Source organism: Enhydra lutris, unplaced genomic scaffold, assembly GCF_002288905.1.
Source record: "Enhydra lutris kenyoni isolate GAN:26980312 unplaced genomic scaffold, ASM228890v2 scaffoldscaffold2, whole genome shotgun sequence".
Classification (NCBI taxonomy): Eukaryota; Metazoa; Chordata; class Mammalia; order Carnivora; family Mustelidae; genus Enhydra; species Enhydra lutris.
In genome coordinates this window covers 77,724,799-77,732,430 of record NW_019154086.1, presented here as the reverse complement: position 1 = coordinate 77,732,430, position 7,632 = coordinate 77,724,799, and the positions used below count along the sequence as shown (strand labels likewise).

At 40.6% G+C, this 7,632-nt stretch overlaps 1 pseudogene; it reads right to left on the bottom strand.

Annotated features, from left to right (window-relative positions):
- Window positions 1-1,821: 1,821 nt before the first annotated feature.
- LOC111146674 lies at window positions 1,822-7,391 on the bottom strand (annotated as a pseudogene).
- Window positions 7,392-7,632: the final 241 nt, after the last annotated feature.

Below are 7,632 nucleotides of genomic sequence, written 5' to 3'. Positions count from 1 at the left end.
GCTATGAGATTTTCTCATATTATGATTTCCCCCAGTTCACCTGTGGGGTGGATCCATGGCCATCATGGCATATTGAAGGTTTGAGCTCTCAGCAGGGCACACCCACTGGTACTAGCAACTTGGAGGGAGAATTCCAAAATAGTGCCCATTAGCGTGAATATTAGTAAGATAGTTTAAGATCTCAAAAATGGCTCCCACCAGACAGAGAAGTCTCTGAGGAGGGTCCCTGCTGCTTCCGCCTTCCCGGTAGACGCTTTAAATTTAGTAAATGGGTCTCTTCTACATATCGTCTATCACTTTTCAAATTGGTGTGTGTGTGTGTGTGTGTGTGTGTGTGTGTGCTGGCTTCCAAATTGAGTAATCTGCATAGAAACACTTTAAGAGTGAATTTTCCATTCTCTATAGTTTTTTGAACATAATCTCTGTTGATATATTTTTAAATATTTATTTATTTATTTGAGAGACAGAAAGAGAAAGAGAGAGAGAGAGAGAGAATCTCAAGCAGACTCCCTGCTAAGTGTGGAGCCAGACAGGGGGCTTGATCCCAGGACCCTGAGATCATGACCTGAGCCAAAATCAGAAGTTGGATGCTCAACTGACTGAGCCACCCAAGTATCCCTCCACCGATTTTTAAAACCTAATGATTTGGGATTTCACTCCTGTGAAGGATCTAAGAGCTGGCATCGCTGATATGGAGTTGGAATCTAATTCCTCAGTGAGAGGTTCTATACCTTTTATATCCCTCCTGATTGGGACTCACCATGAATGTGGTGTTTTGTGTGTGTGTATGTGTGTGTTTTGATTTTTTTTTCCTTGACAAGTCCATGTCTCTTCCTTTCTCCCTCTTGATGTTATCATTTACTTCTTCGTTGTGGAAACTGTTCATTCAATTATCAGGTAACTTTTATTTATTTTTTTTTTAAGATTTTATTTATTTGATGGAGAGTGAGAAAGAGAAGCAGCAACAGAAGGAAAGGGAGAAACAGATTCTCTGCTGAGCAAGGAGCCTGATGCAGAACTTGATCCCAGACCCCAGGACTATGTATCAGGTCATTTTTATTTATTTATTTATTTAATTTTATTTATTTATTTGACGGACAGAGATGACAAGTAGGCAGAGAGGCAGGCGGCATGGGCCTGAAGGGAGGAGCAGGCTCCCCGCTGAGCAGAGAACCCCATATGGGGTTTGATCCCAGGAGCCTGTGATCATGTCCCGAGCCAAAGGCAGAGGCTTTATCCCACTGAGCCACCCAGGTGCCCCAATATCATGTCATTTTTAGAGTAATTATTCCACATATAATTACAGATTTTAAAAAATCAAACATTTAATATTTTTATTTATAAATCAATAAATAATATGTGTATATTAAAACTAAAAAAATTAGACAATTAAGTGACTAGGCAAATGAAATTATTTGCAGATTTGAATGTTTTGTAAGTAGCATAATCACTGCACACCGTACCCTGAATGTACATAACTTACTTTAAGTGTCTTACTTAAATTTTTCAAAATCAGATACTTCTCTGAATTTTAAGGAAGTCTAAATCATTTAAAATATGAGGACCAGGAGTTAAGAATGAGCTATATATCCAATTTAAATAACATTAAAACCAAAATATAAAATATTAACAGAAGTGAAATTTTTCTAAAGGGAAGTATTTACTATTCCCCCTCCCAAAGTAGGTAAATTATACTACAGAGTAGAAATCTACATGTACTGAGATACATTCTTGCTTTGACAAGTGTAAAAAAAAATCATGTCTAAATTTTTAGAGATATGCAGTTAGAAATACAGAATTTTACTTTTATAAGCATGTCCGCTAAGAGAAGAAAGTTAGCACAATTATTTGAATTGGTTGTCTACATACTGAACAGGACTTATCCTTCTCTTTAGCTTCTTTGCACACATAAAGTCTGCCATAAAATGTCCTGTTTTGCCATGAACAATACAACCATATTTAGGCTGTCATTGGTAAATCACACAAGGTTCAATGGCATTAAGGGAAAAACTAGATTCTATGATTTTTTTTCTTTGTCTTGTGTTTCTTCCCTTTCAAACTCTTTGATGTTTTCTTGGCTGTTATAAATGTTGTTAGAAGTTGATGACTGAGGGAAGGAGTCAAGATGGCGGAGAAGTAGCAGGCTGACTACTTCAGGTAGTGGGAGATCAGCTAGATAGCTTATCTAAAGATTGCAAACACCTACAAATCCAATGGGAGATTGAAGAGAAGAAGAATAGCAACTCTAGAAACAGAAAATCAACCACTTTCTGAAAGGTAGGACTGGCGGAGAAGTGAATCCAAAGCGACGGGAAGATAGACCGCGGGGGGAGGGGCTGGCTCCCAGCAAGCGGTGGAGAAACGGAGCACAAAATCGGGACTTTTAAGAGTCTGTTCCGCTGAGGGACATCGCTCCAGAGGCTTAACCGGGGTGAAGCCGACGCAGGGTCAGCATGGCCTCAGGTCCCGCAGGGTCACAGAAGGATCGGGGTGTCTGAGTGTCGCAGAGCTTACGTATTAGAACAGGGAAGCCGGCTACGGAGACAGAGCTGAGGAGTAAGCTCTAAGCTCGGGGTTACCTTGAACTGGTCGCAGGCTCAGTCAGCTCGGAGTGCGGCCGGAGGCAAGGTGACGGGAGTAATTGGGCGCTGTTCTCTGAGGGCGCACTGAGGAGTGGGGCCCCGGGCTCTCGGCTCATCCGGGCCGGAGACCGGGAGGCCGCCATCTTCATTCCCGCCCTCCGGAACTCTATGGAAAGCGCTCAGGGAACAAAAGCTCCCGAAAGCAAACCCGAGCAGATTACTCAGCCCGGCCCCTGGTAAGGGCAGTGTAACTCCACCCGGGGCAAAGACACTTGAGAATCACTACAACAGGCCCCTCCCCCAGAAGATAAACAAGAAGCCCAGCCAGGACCAAGTTCACCTACCAAGGAGTGCAGTTTCAATACCAAGGAGAGCAGCGGAATTCCAGAGGAGGAGAAAGCAAAGCACGGAACTCATGGCTTTCTCCCCATGATTCCTTAGCCTTGCAGTTAATTTAATTTTTTTTCTTTTTCAATTTATTTTTCTTCTTCTGCTAAATTTTTTTAACTTTTACCCTTTCCTTTTTTAATGTTTTTTAACTAGTTTATCTAATATATATATTCTTTTTTTCCTTTTTATATTTTTTCTTTATTGGTTTTCTTTTTTTAATTGTTTCTTTCTTTTTTTTTTTTTTTTTCTTCTTTCTGAACCTCTTTTTATCCCCTTTCTCCCCCCTCATGATTTGGGATCTCTTCTGATTTGGCTAAAGCATATTTTCCTGGGGTTGTTGCCAACCTTTTAGTATTTCACTTGCTCCTTCATATACTCTTATCTGGACAAAATGACAAGGCGGAAAAATTCACCACAAAAAAAAGAACAAGAGGCAGTACCAAAGGCTAGGGACCTAATCAATACAGACATTGGTAATATGTCAGATCTAGAGTTCAGAATGACAATTATCAAGGTTCTAGCCGGGCTCGAAAAAGGCATGGAAGATATTAGAGAAACACTCTCAGGAGATATAAAAGCCCTTTCTGGAGAAATAAAAGAACTAAAATCTAACCAAGTTGAAATCAAAAAAGCTATTAATGAGGTGCAATCAAAAATGGAGGCTCTCACTGCTAGGATAAATGAGGCAGAAGAAAGAACTAGTGATACAGAAGACCAAATGACAGAGAATAAAGAAGCTGAGCAAAAGAGGGACAAACAGCTACTGGACCACGAGGGGAGAATTCGAGAGATAAGTGACACCATAAGACGAAACAACATTAGAATAATTGGGATTCCAGAAGAAGAGGAAACAGAGAGGGGAGCAGAAGGTATATTGGAGAGAATTATTGGAGAGAATTTCCCCAATATGGCAAAGGGAACAAGCATCAAAATCCAGGAGGTTCAGAGAACCCCCCTCAAAATCAATAAGAATAGGTCCACACCCCATCACCTAATAGTAAAATTTACAAGTCTTAGTGACAAAGAGAAGATCCTGAAAGCAGCCCGGGAAAAGAAGTCTGTAACATACAATGGTAAAAATATTAGATTGGCAGCAGACTTATCCACAGAGACCTGGCAGGCCAGAAGAGGTGGCATGATATATTCAGAGTACTAAACGAGAAAAACATGCAGCCAAGAATACTATATCCAGCTAGGCTATCATTGAAAATAGAAGGAGAGATTAAAAGCTTCCAGGACAAACAAAAACTGAAAGAATTTGCAAATACCAAACCAGCTCTACAGGAAATATTGAAAGGGGTCCTCTAAGCAAAGAGAGACCCTAAAAGTAGTAGATCAGAAAGAAACAGAGACAATATACAATAACAGTCATCTTACAGGCAATACAATGGCACTGAATTCATATCTCTCAATACTTACCCTGAATGTTAATGGGCTAAGTGCCCCAATCAAAAGACACAGGGTATCAGAATGGATAAAAAAACAAAACCCATCTATATGTTGCCTACAAGAAACTCATCTTAAACCTGAAGACACCTCCAGATTTAAAGTGAGGTGGTGGAAAAGAATTTACCATGCTAATGGACATCAGAAAAAAGCAGGAGTGGCAATCCTTATATCAGATCAATTAGATTTTAAGCCAAAGACTATAATAAGAGATGAGGAAGGACACTATATCATACTCAAAGGATCTGTCCAACAAGAAGATCTAACAATTTTAAATATCTATGCCCCTAACAAGGGAGCAGCCAACTATATAAACCAATTAATAACAAAATCAAAGAAACACATCAACAATAATACAATAATCGTAGGGGACTTTAACACTCCCCTCACTGAAATGGACAGATCATCCAAGCAAAAGATCAACAAGGAAATCAAGGCCTTAAATGACACACTGGACCAGATGGACATCACAGATATATTCAGAACATTTCATCCCAAAGCAAAAGAATACACATTCTTCTCTAGTGCACATGGAACATTCTCCAGAATAGATCATATTCTCAGTCCTAAATCAGGTCTCAACCATTATCAAAAGATTGGAATCATTCCCTGCATATTTTCAGACCACAATGCTCTGAAGCTAGAACTCAATCACAAGAGGAAATTTGGAAAGAACCCAAATACATGGAGACTAAACAGCATCCTTCTAAAGAATGAATGGGTCAACCAGGAAATTAAAGAAGAATTGAAAAAATTCATGGAAACAAATGATAATGAAAACACAACGGTTCAAAATCGGTGGGACACAACAAAGGCAGTCCTGAGAGGAAAATATATAGCGGTACAAGCCTTTCTCAAGAAACAAGAAAGGTCTCAGGTACACAACCTAACCCTACACCTAAAAGAGCTAGAGAAAGAACAAGAAAGAAACCTTAAACCCAGCAGGAGAAGAGAAATCATAAAGATCAGAGCAGAAATCAATGAAATAGAAACCAAAAATCAATAGAACAAATCAACGAAACTAGGAGCTGGTTCTTTGAAAGAATTAATAAGATCGATAAACCCCTGGCCAGACTTATCAAAAAGAAAAGAGAAAGGACCCAAATAAATAAAATCATGAATGAAAGAGGAGAGATCACAACTAACACCAAAGAAATACAGACAATTATAGGAACATACTATGAGCAACTCTACGCCAACAAATTTGACAATCTGGAAGAAATGGATGCATTCCTAGAGACATATAAACTACCACAACTGAACCAGGAAGAAATAGAAAGCCTGAACAGACCCATAACCAGTAAGGAGATTGAAACAGGCAGCAACCTCTTCGACCTCAGCCGCAGCAACATCTTCCTAGGAACATCGCCAAAGGCAAGGGAAGCAAGGGCAAAAATGAACTATTGGGATTTTATCAAGATCAAAAGCTTTTGCACAGTAAAGGAAACAGTTAGCAAAACCAAAAGACAACTGACAGAATGGGAGAAGATATTTGCAAATGACATATCGGATAAAGGGCTAGTGTCCAAAATCTATAAAGAACTTAGCAAACTCAACACCCAAAGAACAAATAATCCAATCAAGAAATGGGCAGAGGACATGAACAGACATTTCTGTAAAGAAGACATCCAGATGGCCAACAGACACATGAAAAAGTGCTCCACATCACTTGGCATCAGGGAAATACAGATCAAAACCACAATGAGATACCACCTCACACCAGTCAGAATGGCTAAAATTAACAAGTCAGGAAATGACAGATGCTGGCGAGGATGTGGAGAAGGGGGAACCCTCCTACACTGTTGGTGGGAATGCAAGCTGGTGCAACCACTCTGGAAAACAGCATGGAGGTTCCTCAAAATGTTGAAAATAGAACTACCCTATGACCCAGCAATTGCACTGCTGGGTATTTACCCTAAAGATACAAACGTAGTGATCCAAAGGGGCATGTGCACCCGAATGTTTATAGCAGCAATGTCTACAATAGCCAAACTATGGAAAGAACCTAGATGTCCATCAACAGACGAATGGATAAAGAAGATGTGGTATATATACACAATGGAATACTATGCAGCCATCAAAAGAAATGAAATCTTGCCATTTGCGACGACGTGGATGGAACTAGAGGGTATCATGCTTAGCGAAATAAGTCAATTGGAGAAAGACAACTATCATATGATCTCCCTGATATGAGGGAGAGGAGATGCAACATGGTGGGTTAAGGGGGTAGGAGAAGAGTAAATGAAACAAGATGGGATTGGGAGGGAGACAAACCATAAGTGACTCTTAATCTCACAAAACAAACTGAGGGTTAATGGGGGGAGGGGGGTTGGGGGGGTGGGATTATGGACATTGGGGAGGGTATGTGCTATGGTGAGTGCTGTGAAGTGTGTAAACCTGGCGATTCACAGACCTGTACCCCTGGGGATAAAAATATATTATATGTTTATAAAAAATAAAATTAAAAAAAAAATCTAAAAAAAAAAAAAGAAGAAGTTGATGACTGAGAATGGTCCTCACTTTTTGGGGATTGGGAACCTTGTATGATTTTATCATCATTTTCCTCAACACATGGTTCTCTGTGTTACTAGTCACTGTATTTTTTTTTTTTTTTCCTTAACCATCAGGGACATCAAAGCCCTCTTTTACTTGAGTTTAGTTTTCTAGTTTGTCTTTCTCAGGCATTTTACCTTTATCTTTCACTTTATCTTCAGGAAGCCAGTTCTCATGAGGAGCCCAACATCTGTTGCAATGAAGTAGAAGAGGAGGATTCATTTCATTGCATGAAGTACACTTCAGTAGTCTGCTGAGGAAATTTCGGGATCTTCTTAAGTGAATCTGTATTACTCTCCCCTGCCTGATACACAGTTACTAATATACCTCATCATCCTCCTCTGAGAGTTCTTGTCCTTCTTCACTAAGGCTATCATCTTCTGAATTGAGAGACACAATGTCCTGGGCCTCAGCGACCATTCCACTTGTGAGCCCCAGGCCACTGGGGAGCTTGAAAGCACTAGGGCCCAGTTAAGAAGGGGGCTCCTGGGGACGCCTGGGTGGCTCAGTGGGTTAAGCCGCTGCCTTTGGCTCAGGTCATGATCCCAGCGTCCTGGGATCGAGTCCCACATTGGGCTCCTTGCTCAGCAGGGAGCCTGCTTCTCCCTCTGCCTCTGCCTGCCACTCTATCTGCTTGTGCTCACTCTCGAGCTCTCTCTCT